Here is a 13,769-nt window from a genome sequence, read left to right as displayed (position 1 = left end):
TGTTCTTCAGAAAAGAGAGATCTCTGCAGATATATATATTCCTCTCCCCTCCCCCCCCCCCCCCCCAGCAAGATTTCTTCCATCCTCTTATGCTGCATTTCTGGCAAAGCCTGACTTTGATGACAGTTTGTCCAAAACACACACCTGTTTCTAACTTCAGTATAAAATGTTTGAGAAACATCAGTTTAAAGGTCATGCATGTAGGAAGATCTGACTGAGCTAATATTTAGCCTTTATACTACCATTTGCCCAAGTGTTTTGATTTTAAAAGGTAGTTTGTGAGCTTTGAGAATTATGATGTGACCCTTAGCAGAATCTTGCACTTACTTTCTCTTGACTAGTGCAGTGAGGGTTACTTTTCAAAATGTGTGTAATAATCAACCTACAATACAATGTAGACTTAAAAAAAAAAAAAAAAAGTCAACGCGCACAGTCTCATTAGTAAGCTGTTAGATACTTGGATATACATTGTAACAGCAATCTCGTTCAGGCATAAATTCTAACCTTGGTTACATAGTACTCAAATAATTTGCATCTTATTTGCATTCCTCACCCACGCCCTGCCTATTCTCTTTCCCCTCATCAGATGAAATGCTCCAGTCAATATTTCATAGCCTGGATATTTACTGGGGAGAATGCTTCTGCAGATTGAAAATATGCTGTAGATTGTCTCTCTTTGTGTTGTCTTCTTACTGTTTTTAGTTTCATGACTTTTTCTGTAAATGACTATTGCATAATGGTATCTGGTGTTACATTGCAAGAGTAGGAGAAAACAGGAACAACTCCTGCAGAGATTGAACAAAACGCCTGTCAGTTCTCTATTATGACTGATATATGCTGATTCCGACTCATGGCAGCCAATGCCTGGATGCTATACTTTCCAGAACTATCTAGATATATAGTGACTGTTAGGCCCATGTTCCCCTCACAGATTCAGAAGTTCAAGGTGAAGGGATAACTATGAAAGAGACCATGAGTCCACACTCCTTCAAATCCTTTCTTGTCACTGAAGACTGCAAGTCTCTGAATCATCATTTCTCTCAACTGTTACAATCCTGTTCCTTTTATATTTTAGTTCTGGTAAAGCTAAAAGTATTTTTGAGTGGCGTTCATGTCTACCACTGATAGTTTGTAAGCAGAAGAACAGTTGCATCAAGTTTTGCTGTTAGGTGTGTGAACAGAAAACCTGGTACTCAGTTGGTATTAATATGTGGCAATCATGTCCATGACTGATCAACATACTTGGGCAAGATTCTGTACTCTAAGGGAGACAGCACAGAATTTGCATCCCCTGGGGAGGAAGGGTAAGATGACTGTAAGCCACCTATTCATCTTCCTGATCCTGGGCTGCTGTGGGAGCCGGAGATGCTCCCAGGGTAATTTAGACAGACTAGGGCTTTTTAAGTTACAGCATCCTAAGGCTGTTCGATGGTCTGTAGCACTGCCTGAAATCTCCAGCCCTGCCTTGGTATGCCCACAACACCAGAGCTTGCTAGGGGGTCTTGGAAGCCTTATGGCTGACTTCTGCAGTGCTTGCAGTGTGGGAATATTTCCTAGCTCAGTATTAGTGACCCCTTTCACACAGCAAGCCACTGAGTGTGACAACCCCCCACCTTATGAATTAAAAACACTTTTTATACATTTAATACTATTCTAAATGCTGGAGGCAAAGTGGGATTTGGGGTGGAGGCTGACAGCTCATGACCCCTCCCCGCCCATGTTATAACCTCACGACCCCCTGAAGCCCAAGCAGGGGTGAGGCTCTAAGCCTTCATGTTTTAAGAGACTAGGGAATAAGTGCTGCACAATAGGCGTGTTCATTCGGTGTTGGCTTCACTTCTGGGGCCTGCCTTGGGCAAGAACAGCAGCTAAGACTGGTCTGGGTGGAGATAGATCTGCCCTCGAGGGCTAAGCCATCTCATCTGCTCTGTGTTGTGAGAGAACCAACCCACTCATAATCTGAAACTACTTTGTAGGCAAAACACTCCAAAATGACCTGTGAGCCAGTACTTGGATCTGAAAGTCTGTCAATCTATGATCTGCTGAAAAGCAGGGATGTAGATCCACAGCGAGACTTTCTTATAAGACCACCTCTGTTCCATTGTCTTCCATGGTCACAGAACAGGTCAGATGTGTATGCGCTGCTCAGACCAGCAGATAGAACTTGGGTCTGGCAGCTAATAGTCCAGTTATTGTTGGGTCGTTGGAACTGTGCGCTGCCAAAGATAGGCCTGCCTTGATTCGGGGTTCCTTGGATCTGAGAGCCAAAGCTCCAGGTACTGTGCAGGAAGCTGGACCTAAACTATGTGTCTGGGTCCACATTGATTCTGGCATGATACAAATTCTTGGGAAAGTTGGAGGTTTTGGCAGCTCAGGACAGTTAGGGCTTTTGTCAACTGAGGTGGCATGGGAAGCAGTTTGGGTTTGTGGGGTGAGCATGTTTGTGGCTTTTCTGCCAAAACGATCAGTAGCAAAATAATAATGTCGATGCTTACATTATATTTGTTTCAAAGTTGATATCCCTTCGAAATGAATGGGGCAGTTCTCACCTCTCTGAGTTAGTGTTTCAGGCTGTCTGCCAAATCAGGAATAAAACCTCTGCTTTGGGAGCTAGGATTTGGTATATTCAATATCCAGATTGTAGCTATTTAAAAAATATTAAGGAAGCAATTGGTTTTTCATCCTGGCATAATAAAGGTTTTTAAAAATGACTTCTCTGCATTTGACCCTGGATGTCCTGGAACAGAAATACAGTGGTGCACGAGGCAGATGTTTTCCCTCCAGTGAATTGCTAGTCTTTTGACTCATCAGCATGCCTTTGGTGGTGGATATATTGCTTCCTTACTAAGTTTGTGAGCTTTTTTCCCTTTTATTGCTCTCATCTTTGCACAGATGATTCCAGATGAAATAACTGAGGGGAGTTTGTTGTTGTTGGGTCTTTTTGCTCTAAAATTCTTAATTTTCCCACAAATTTGGAGATAATTCTACCTTAATTGTCTCCAAAGCCTCAGAATCCTTCTGACAACAGATGATATTTCCTGAATGGCTGTGGAACTTTAAAGAATTCCCTTCAGAGAAGGAAGGACGTTCAAAAATGAGAGTAACATTTTCTGCTGTTTGGCAAGCATTGGCGTGGTAAACCTGCTTTGCAAATTATTATTGCAAAATAGATTAAATCCTCCATTTGGGAGGATTACAAGCATGGGCATAGCTGGGGGGAATAGAGGGAGCATTGTCTCCTCAAAATGTAAGTCTCGGGCAGGCACAGAATATGCCTCCCCACGAGATGTTCCTGATATATAGAAGTCAAACTACGCCTATGTTAGGCAAGAGTGACAGCTCCTGTGGTTTCATAAGAGCTCGCTTTACACTTTAGGTTCCTCTGCGTGGTGAGATGTAACACCACAGCAACATGGCCACCTCTTTATTTTGGAAGATTTGAAGAACTGGATGAGGAGACTTTTACAAGCAAGCTAGATCTCACCCTAGTAAGTCCTTCAAGTCAAAGTTAGCGCAGGTCATGTGTGCCTACCTGGAACGTTACCTTCACTTAGGAGTGTTTGCTGGGAGCTGGAGAGGAGGGCACCTGAAATTATAACCATTTCAGGATCTCTTGATAGATAATGGGATCAGAGAGGAGTAAGATCATCCTGCAGTGCATTTATACATAGCGCTGACACTGCAGTGGAGATCTGGGGTGGGGAAAGTGCATGCTTAAGATTTGTTGCCCATCAGTCAAGATGCTAAATCACTGTTCGTTTGGCTTCTCTCTTAGCAGCTGTCCATGTGAATACTAAATATCCGATGCCCCTTTTCAAGGTGTAGGGGAGAACTCTAGTATTCTAGTTAGCATTTCCTCTCAACCAAAGCAGTTTTTAAATACAACAAAGCTGCATGATCTGCTGTGAGAAGCACATGCTGATTGCCTCAGTGGCTTGCATTAACGACACGTAACTCCGCTTGAGGATACCTTGAGCACAACAGGTGCTAAATTAAGCTAGCCACACTTGTATTTTGGACAGCTGAGCATGTGTGTATGTTGACAGTTTGTTAGCTATTATTTCCTTTCCTTGCTGAGGTTTATTTGAAGTGTATAGGTACTGCTTCCTACTTCATTGTGGAAGCTATTAGCAAGCAAAAGTATTTGCATGTCAAGAACCCTCTTCTCTGCTTTCAGAGGTTGAGACTAAATAGTGACAAAACAAATGTACAGGTATGTTAAATTCTTCCATTTAAAAACATTTCATATTTTCTTGTCAGGATCCACTTTAACTTTTTGCCAGAGAGTTATTTTTCCCCCTACCCTTTTTTACTTTGGTAGTCAGACAAGTGTTGGTCTTGACTAGGGAAACTAGAAATAAAAGTAACCATTTGTCATGGGGGGGGGGAAATCCTTGGCTGCAGTAAATGTACTGTTCTGTCAAATTCCACGCAATAGCATGTGATTTATAACACATTCTCAAGAGCAACAGGGGAACGTAGGTGCCACAATGAAGCTGGGAACAAAGGTGTAATTGGTAGTCTGACGATAAAGGATCTTTGGAATTTTTGCTGTAAATGTAGCTTTGTTAAATAACATGTTTCTAATTCAAACTTCGCAGAAAGATAATTAAAAATGATGCAGTTCAGATACACTGGTGGTACTTCTCCATTCTCCAAAAGATAAAAAATAATTATTGGTTGAAAGACAGCATCAAAGGTAACATTCAGAATTCTGATTCCTATATCTCTTTTAAATAATCCTTTGGACGCTTGAAACTAAAATCTATTACTTTTACCAAATATTTTCTCCTTAAACATGTGGTTTGTTACTATGAGATTGTCTGGATTTATAGTACTAAATTTTAAGGACTATAAGAGTATTGAAGCATTTGCCTGGTAAGGGAGAACATTCCACTCAATAAGCAATTGCTTCAGAAATCCATACATTTGACATTAATGATCTTGATCATTTTTCTTTGAGGACTTCAAACATGTTGGAATCCATGCTTCCTTTAAAAACCAGACAGTAGTGGTACAACTTCTGCTAATGGTATTGCAGTGTGTTGAACTATTACTATCCAATACAGTTGTGTTTTTATAGGGGCTGTGAAAGATGTCATGCTACTCTGCATACTGAAGTCTATCTACATAATAGGGACAACAGAGGCAAAAGCAGGGTAAGTTTTGTTTTTTTCAAACCATCAGAACAATGTGCTTCAACTTTTCACGTTGAGGGACCTATCTCTAGGCGTGAAGACCAGTTGTGTCTGTCTTTGGCCTCAGTGTTGGCTGCCAATGAGGATACAAACTGATGCCAACTGCTAACGTTAGTTCGCTGAGAATCAGAGTTGGATCACTTACGCATTTCACGTATGAACCAAGCAGCCCACCAAATGGTGGTAACTTTCACTTGGGACTAGATTTCAAGGGGAATCAAATCTTTCAACCATTCACTTCCCTAAAATGGCATACTTTTGAGTCATTCATTTGAAAGGTTTCTCTCTGTTCTGTGAAATGCTATAATTCCAGGGTATATAGAAAATAGATTATTATTTTGTACTTTTACTGTCTGTCTTCCAAGGCTCCTAAATCAGTTTAATAATTAATTATGCCTCTTAACATAGTGGTGTTCAGTTTGATTATAGTATGCCCATTTTACCAAGGCGCAGAAGTTTTGGCTTGCACAAGCTCACATGCATTGTTTGTAGAGCTGAAAACAGAATCCAGGAGTCCCAAGCCCCTAATTTAACAAGTAGAACAGTACTCTAAATCTCTTCTTCTGTTGCACCGGAGGTTTTGTTTAACAATACTTAATGGTTACAGCAGTGTCTTCTACCCAACGATCTCAAAGCAATTTACAAAGCCTGGGATTAAGTTTTGCTGCACCTCTGTTAAGCAAGGGAGTAGTATTACCTCACCAGTGGGGATATGGGGAAATGGAGGCACAAGAAAGTTACATGACTTGCACAAGGCTACACAGCAAGTTGGTGTCAAACCAGGATTAGAACCTAGCTTTTCTAACTCAACCATCATATCTAAGCACTGGCTATGTTACTCCCTCAGACTCTAGCTTTATTTCTTTGCTGCATATTAATTTAAGAAATCTCCCCTTTGTTTCTATCTAGATAATAGTTTAGTATATGGTAAGTAATTCTTAAACAAGCTTATTCTTTGAACAGCTGTTCGGGGGTTTGTGTGCGCCTTCTGTGATCAACCTCAAAGTCATTCGCACAGAGAGCACTAGAAATCAAATGAAAAAAGCAATGTTCCTGTTAGAGTACTGGAATAGCAAGGTGAGGCTTACAAAGCACCCAGGGAAGTGCTGGGGAGGTTGGGTTTTTTTAAGACCGAGTACTATACAAAACACCCTGCAAAGGCAGAACACTCTGGCATTAATTTATACTCTCAGCTATAAAATGGAAATTGTCTCCTGGACAGAGGATAGTCTATTAGATGTGGGGTCGGAAGTAAAGGAGCAATATGGAGAAGGCCTAGACAAGAGAAGAATGATTTCCTTTCCTTTTAATAACATTTCCTTTAAAGTGGGCATAGTGCAGGTGAAAGGGCATATAGCTTTCCACTGCTCTATGTCCTTCATCAGAGCAGGAGAAGCAGCAGCAGCTGAGGCTCCCGCATGCTTCCCTCCCCCTCCCCCCCCCCCGTGCTTCAATCCAGACTTGGAGAGACAGAAAGCCAGCATCAGCCCTGATATAAATGGCTGCCACTCATAGGGATTTGCCTTGCTGAATTAGACCACTTGTTCATCTAGTCCCAGATCCTGTCTCAGGCAGGGGCCAGTTACCAAGGGCTGCAGAGAAAGTTACAAGAACCTCCGATGGACAATTGTGGAAGAAGTTGCCCATAGAGGCCATTTCTTCCTGCTCCCATGAGTTCACCATTGCTTTATGCACTGAAGCATGAGGGTTTATATCATTAACACTTTTTTTTTAATTTAATATAATTATATGGATGTTCTCATTATCCTTGCAAGTGTTTAATCCTTGGACTTTCACCCAAAATGCCAGCAGTGAATTTGGCCTGTTTCCAGCCCAATTTAATCTATTAACCACTCAGCAGTGATGGTAGTAGCTACTATGATGTGCCAGAAGTCTCTGAACCTGTCATCCATTGGGAATAGCTTGTCACTTACCCATCCCAGTCCGTTCCAAATCAGTGTCCACCTATGGAAGGCTGGCTTCTTATCCCATTCTAAAGCCTGTGAGCCATCCAGACTCCCCATTCCTAGTGTTTAATTGTGAGAGGGCAGTGTTTGTACTTGGATAAAATTGCCCCACCTGCAGAAAACCAGAGAAACAGTGCTTTGTGTCGGGTACTAGGCAGGGGAGCAGAATTAACACATGCCACCTAGATGGGACTTCACACCACCACCTCTGAGGCGGCAATTCCAGCCAAAGGACTCGAATAATGGCAGCTGCCCTTATGCACTCACTGTATGTGGGGAGCTTGGGCCGCTTGGGCCACCTGATCCACCTAATGGCATATCCTGTGGCCCCCACCTCTTCAGTTGTCCCCAATGGCTTTCTCTGCCCCAGCCTGTTCAGAGCCAGTGCGGAGGACCCACTACCTAGTGCTATATTATTCAATGTTTCTGCATTAACAGGTCAGGGGGAGGGCTTCACTGGAGAAGAACTTAAATTGCATTAAGCAGTTTTGCCCTCTAGTGGCTAGAGGATTGAGTACAAGATTGCTGCTTTATTCGGGTGTGTGTGAGTGAGAGAGGGATAGCAGACGAAGAGAGAGGGCATTGGTTTATACATCTGTGTAGCAAAGACCAGGGCCCAAAAGCTGTTAGCTTTAGCATATCACAAAGACTGGCACTGATGGCATTAAGCATTTGCTACCCTACTCCACAGCTGTGTTCAACATATTGTAACATAATAAACTAGCCTGTGGAAGAACTAACTCCTCCAGGAAGGCTGGTCAAGATAGCATCATGCCTGCCTGATGACCGCAGGCAGGGTTTTTAGTGGATCTAGCTGGGATACGCAATTGTATGTTTTCTGGGGGGTTGGAGTTGGAATTCTCTCTCCACCACACAAAATCAAGTTCTTCTTCTTGCCAAATAAACCAACAGTTTTAGTACAGCTGTGAAGTTCCTCTATCAACCTTTCAAGACCAAAAGCCAAACTCCCTTTTCAATAAGGAATAGCAATCAAAGCATATTGAGACTGACAACTGATAGACAAAACTAATATTACTTCTTCCAAGTACCTCCCACAGAGGTGGTTGTCAGCAATGAAGGGGTCTAGCCCACATCTTGGATGAGCGATGGTCTTGAACTAAAATCCCTGATCCATATTTTTTGGGGTAGTTTGTACCCAAATTCAGACATTGTCATTTAGGTCCATCTCTAATTAGCATTGGTGCCCTAATCTAGCAGATCTCTGGAACCAGTGTGCCCTTTCCAGTGATGGGGGAGAGGGTGGGACGCTTCTTCTAGTGCAGTGATGCAGTGGAAGACTTAACAATTTCAGTTGTAATGCAGTGAACACGACTCTGAGAAATCTCAACCATTTCAGCAGTAGATACTGAGTTACTTATCCAACCTACAGAAAAGCTATGCCATGTCTCAGTTTATCTATCAAGGTGCTTGCAATTCCCAATTCAAGACAGATGAAGCACTAAAAAATATTGATCAAAGAAAGAACATTTGTACTCTGAGTGTTAGATAACTTAAATACAATCACTATAGTCAGGGACAAGACTTACTTGAGTTGATGCTTTTTGCATTGATAGGCCCAAGGGTGGCAATCACCCTGGCAACATGTAAGAAATGGTATGGCCTTGTCCAGTGTTAAAAGGGTTATTTTATGTAAACAAGGCCTCAAACTTGTCCCCCACACTTCAAACCTGGTGCATGTATTCTGGGATGTGTTAGCAGGAGTGTTGTAAGCAAGACACAAGAAGTAATTCTTCCGCTCTACTCCGTGCTGATTAGGCCTCAGCTGGACTATTGTGTCCAGTTCTGGGTGCCATGTTTCAGGAAAGATGTGGACAAACTGGAGAAAGTTCAGAGAAGAGCAACAAAAATGATTAAAGGTCTAGAAAACATGACCTATGAGGGAAGTTTGAAAAAGTTGGGTTTGTTTAGTCTGGAGAAGAGAAGACAGAGAGGGGACATAACAGTTTTCAAGTACATAAAAGGTTGTTACAAGGAGGAGGGAGAAAAATTGTTCTCCTTAACCTCTGAGGCTAGGACAAGAAGCAATGGACTTAAATTGCAGCAGGGGTGCTTTAGGAAAAACTTCCTAACTGAGGGTGGTTAAGCACTGGAATAAATTGCCTCAGGAGGTTTGGAATCTCCATCTTTGGAGATTTTTAGGAACAGGTTAGACAAACACCTGTCAGGGATGGTCTAGATAATACTTAGTCCTTCCATGAGTGTAGGGGACTGGACTACATGACCTCTTAAGGTCCCTTCCAGTCCTATGATTCTATGTATCTTGCAGTGATTTCCCCCTTTGAACCAATGATTTACAAAATACAATGTTTTTCCTGAGCTAAATCTCTTCTTGCTGTAACTCCATTAAGAACAATGGAGTCGTCAAATCAGTTACAGCATACAGTTAATCAGCCCATGAGTTGTGTTTGATATGGGTAATAGAATGTATTGAGGGGAAACTCTATAATCAAAATACCTGCTATTTCACAAGGGTTTAGGTCTCTTCTCTTTTCAAGGTTTCATTGAAACTTAAATACATGGATAGTTGATTTCATCTGTTCCTTTAGGGGACCACTACTTCCGAGGGCATTCTGCACCAAAAAATAAAAATTCTGCATGCAATATTTTAAAATTCTGCAAATTTTATTTGTCAAATAAATGTGGAGGCTCCAGCATGGCATTGGGGATCACAGGACACTGGCTGTAGGAGAGCACTGTGCAGCTCCCCCGGGGACATGGACTCAGCAGTGAGGTTGCATCCAACTCTGACACAGTGCAAGGACTGGCTCTGCCCCAGAAACACCCCAGGGCCCTGCCCCTCTGTGTCAGGTGCACCAGGTATGAGCAGGCAGGCTCAGCCCAGCAGGATCTAAGTGTGGAGGGGCTTAGTGGGGGGGATCCAGGTGTGAGTTGAGAGGGTTCTGCGTGGGGCAGTCTGGGTGCAAGCGGCTTAGTGGGAGATCCAGATGCACAGGGCCTTGTTGGGGGGTTCTGGGTTCAATAGTAATGGGACTCTGCAGGGGGGGGTCCAAGTGAAGGTGTTGGGGCTCAGCAGGGGGGAATCTGGGTGTGGTGGGGATAGAGATTGGTGGGGGGTATGGGTGAAGGGGGGCTCATTGGGGGCCCAGATGCAGCTGGTTGGAGCTTGGTGGGGTGGGAATCCAGGTGCAGATGGCTTGTTGGAGTGGTGCGGGGGGAGTGGGGTTCATTGGGGGGGTTAGTGTGTGGGGGTGTGAGGCTCAGCAGGAGGGTCTGGGTATGAGGGGGTCAGGATGGATGGGTTGGGCAGATGGGGGAGCAGTTCCCTGTATAGGGATCCCTCCTCCTGCAGCTGAGGAGCGATGAGCACAGGAAGGGTGGGGAGGGGGAGTTTTCAGAGTTTCCTTCAGCCGGGGGAGGAATCTGGGGGTGGGTCTGACCCGGCCCCGGATGCCATGCAGGGGAAGAGGAAGTTCTGTCCTCCCCAGCCCAGCCAGGACTAGCAGCTGAGCCCAGTGCAGGTTAGGAGCCACCAGCCAGGTCTTCCCCAGTCCTGCCTCCTGTCCCACAATGATTTATCTCTCCACTAGCTGCCCTGGGCCCCTGAAACATAGTCCTGGGGAGGGTCACATGACCGCTCTTGTGTCTTCCCTTTGCTTCCCCATCAGAAAGTCATTTTTCTGCAGGGAAGCAAAGAAATCTGCAGGGGACACAAATTCTGTGCATGCTCAGTGGTGCAGAATTCCCCCAGGAGTAAGGACCACTCATGGAAGAATGCATGAGTGAAAGTGTCAGCATATGGCTTTGGTGATTAGCATCTTATACCGCATAGATGTTCTAACTGGCGTTGATTTTCATCTTAATTTATTTTGTGCTTGGATAAAGACTTATGGTCACTTAGTGCCATTAATTTTAATGCCTTTTTTCGTTGATAAGCTTTTAGATAGTTTGGGGCGGCAATGTGGTCTAGTGGATAGGGCATCAAACTCACCCAGGAGACTGCTCAGCCACTGCCCTCCTGTGATAGCTTGGGCAAGTTACTTCCCCTCTCTGGGCCTGTTTTCTCCTTTGCTCTTTGTCGTGTCTTCTTATGTGGCATCTCCACACTAGGGGTTTGCAATCATGGTAGCCCATTCTGTACAGTCCCCTGTGTATCTCTGTGGATGAATAGTGCTTTTGAGCCACCCAGGGTGCCACACTGTCCATCCAAGATCTTTTTCTGCTTCCTGTTCAGCTTTCCCTTCCAGTCTTGTAAACATGCGTCACTCACGGAACTAGGGTGACCAGATGTCCCGATTTTATAGGGACAGTCCTGATATTTGGGACTTTTTTTTTTATATGGGCTCCTATTACCCGCCACCCCTGTCCCAATTTTTCACACTTGCTATCTGGTCATCCTACACGAAACCCCTTAAAATGTCTTGTCTACTAAGACCATAAGCTCTTCAGAGCAGGGACTCTTTCATTCTGTTTGTACACCTCCTAGCACAGGGTTGCCTACCTCTTGGTTGGGGCTTCTAGGCTCTACTCTACTACAAATTATAAATCATAAGCACTCACCTTGGGGGTAATGAGCAAGTTTTATGGGATCAGGGTTGGGAGTCCCCAAATTCTTTTCCATTGTAACACAAGGTCACAGTATGGAAGAGATTTAGACCCACTGTAATTAGTAGTCATAATAGTGACTTTTAGATATTTGTGCCTAATGATTTCATCTTGTATGTTAAATTAGTTTTCTTGAATTGATTTTTCCCAATGGTTTATGTATGTTAATCATAGTCATTTAGACAACACGAAAGACAAATAAAAATGAAAAGAAAACAACACTGCAGCTCCTTTTGCGTATGCTAATTATTGTTTTATCCTAACATCAGCCTAACTGCTGTTTTGCAGGACGTTTCTAAAACTACAACCTACTGGCCTGCATTATCACTACTGTGGGATGCAGTTAGAACATCAACAGCAGCTCAGCTATCAGCATCATTTTTATTAGCCTGTTGACACTGCAAACAAAATGATCTGTGTTACCATCAGAATGTATTTAAACAAACAAAGCAATATGGAAATCAATGTGTTTTGCAAGCTTAACCTAATCCTCCCTAAAGCTGTATTAAAGCTGATTTAAGAGGAAATAAAAATAAATGGATAGGCCTGAATGAGTCCAATTCATTATTTGTTGTTAAGAGTAGGAGGGTGTCACAGGGCACTCACTCACCGCTGGAGCACCTCCTTCTGGCCACATCTGCCTCCTATACTTGCTGTAGAGAGGACTCCAATCTCCAGGACTATCAACTCCGCACCTTTCCATGCACACTGTATTCCGATTACAAATGCTGATTTTGTGTGTCAGAGCTTTAACCTGCTAGAACAGTGAAGAAATCCATGATGATGATCTATATTCTTCCTCTTCTTGTCCATGTCATTTCTTTAGTATCAGCTTAGCTAATTGCTTCCTACTTCAAGGCAATGGTCAAATATCTAGCAGGATGATGGCTGCATGGAAGACACTGAGGCTAAATGTTCCCTAATTGTGTGTGCTCACATTGAGGCACCTTGTGCTTGATTTTCAGAGATGCTGAAAAGACTCTCGGCATCCAGTTTTCAGCATCTCTGAAAATCAGGCACAAGATGCCTCAATGTGAGCACACACAATTAGGGAATGCTTCTGAAAGAACATAAGAACAGACATACTGGCCAGACCAATGGTGTGTCCAGCCCAGTATCGTGTCTTCCTACAATGGCCATTGCCATATGCTTCAAAGGGAATGAACAGAACACGGCAATCATCAAGTGATCAATCCCCTTTTGTCCAGTTCCAGCATCTGGCAGTCAGAGGCTTAGGGATACCCAGAGCGTGTGGTTGCATCCCTGACCATCTTGGCTAGTAGCCATTGATGGATCTATCCTCCATTAACTTATCCAATTCTTTTTTGAACCCAGTTATATTTTTGGCTTTCACAACATCCACTGGTAACAGGTTCCACAGGTTGACATTGTGTTATGTGAAGAAGTGCTTCCTTTTGTTTGTTTTAAACTTGCTGCCTATTATTTTCATTGGGTGAGCCCTGATTCTTGTGTTATGTGAAGGGTAAATAACACCTCCTTATTGGCTATCTCCAGACCATTCATGATTTTATAGACCTCTGTCATATTCCCCCTTAGTCCTCTCTTCCAAGCTGAAAAGTCCCAATCTTTTTAATCTCTCCTCATATGGAAGCTGTTCCATTCCCTTAATCATTTTTTGTTGCCCTTCTCTGTAGCTTTTCCATTTCTAATATGTCTTTTTTGAGATGGGGTGACCAGAACTGCATGCAGTATTTAAGGTGTGGGTGTACTATGGATCTCTATAGTTAATTATATTATGTTATATACTGTCTTCTTATCTATCCCTCTCCTAGTGCTTCCTAACACTGGTAGCTTTTTTTGACCTCTGCTGCACACTTAGCGGATGTTTTCAGAGAACTATCCACAATAACTCTGAGATCTTTCTTTTCTCTGAAAATGGGGCTGCATATCACAGCTTCTTTCAGCTCAGAAACTGAATGTACATGGTGTGTCTGAGGGCATGTACACTATGTAGCATAAAAACAATCATGTTCAGTAAACAGAGTCAAAGACACACATT

The 13,769-nt window shown here is 43.2% G+C and overlaps 1 long non-coding RNA gene across 1 annotated transcript; it reads left to right on the top strand.

Annotated features, from left to right (window-relative positions):
* The first annotated feature begins 5,050 nt into the window (after nt 1–5,050).
* Nucleotides 5,051–12,294, top strand: LOC135972909 (uncharacterized). Its single transcript, XR_010589522.1, has 2 exons — nt 5,051–5,159; nt 12,038–12,294. It is a non-coding gene; the product is annotated as an uncharacterized LOC135972909 (long non-coding RNA).
* The last annotated feature ends 1,475 nt before the right edge of the window (nt 12,295–13,769 follow it).

This window comes from Chrysemys picta, chromosome 7 (genome assembly GCF_011386835.1).
Source record: "Chrysemys picta bellii isolate R12L10 chromosome 7, ASM1138683v2, whole genome shotgun sequence".
In the NCBI taxonomy this organism is placed as follows: domain Eukaryota; kingdom Metazoa; phylum Chordata; order Testudines; family Emydidae; genus Chrysemys; species Chrysemys picta.
The sequence above is the reverse complement of the archived record's forward strand: the minus strand, read 5'-3'. Positions and strand labels throughout refer to the sequence as shown.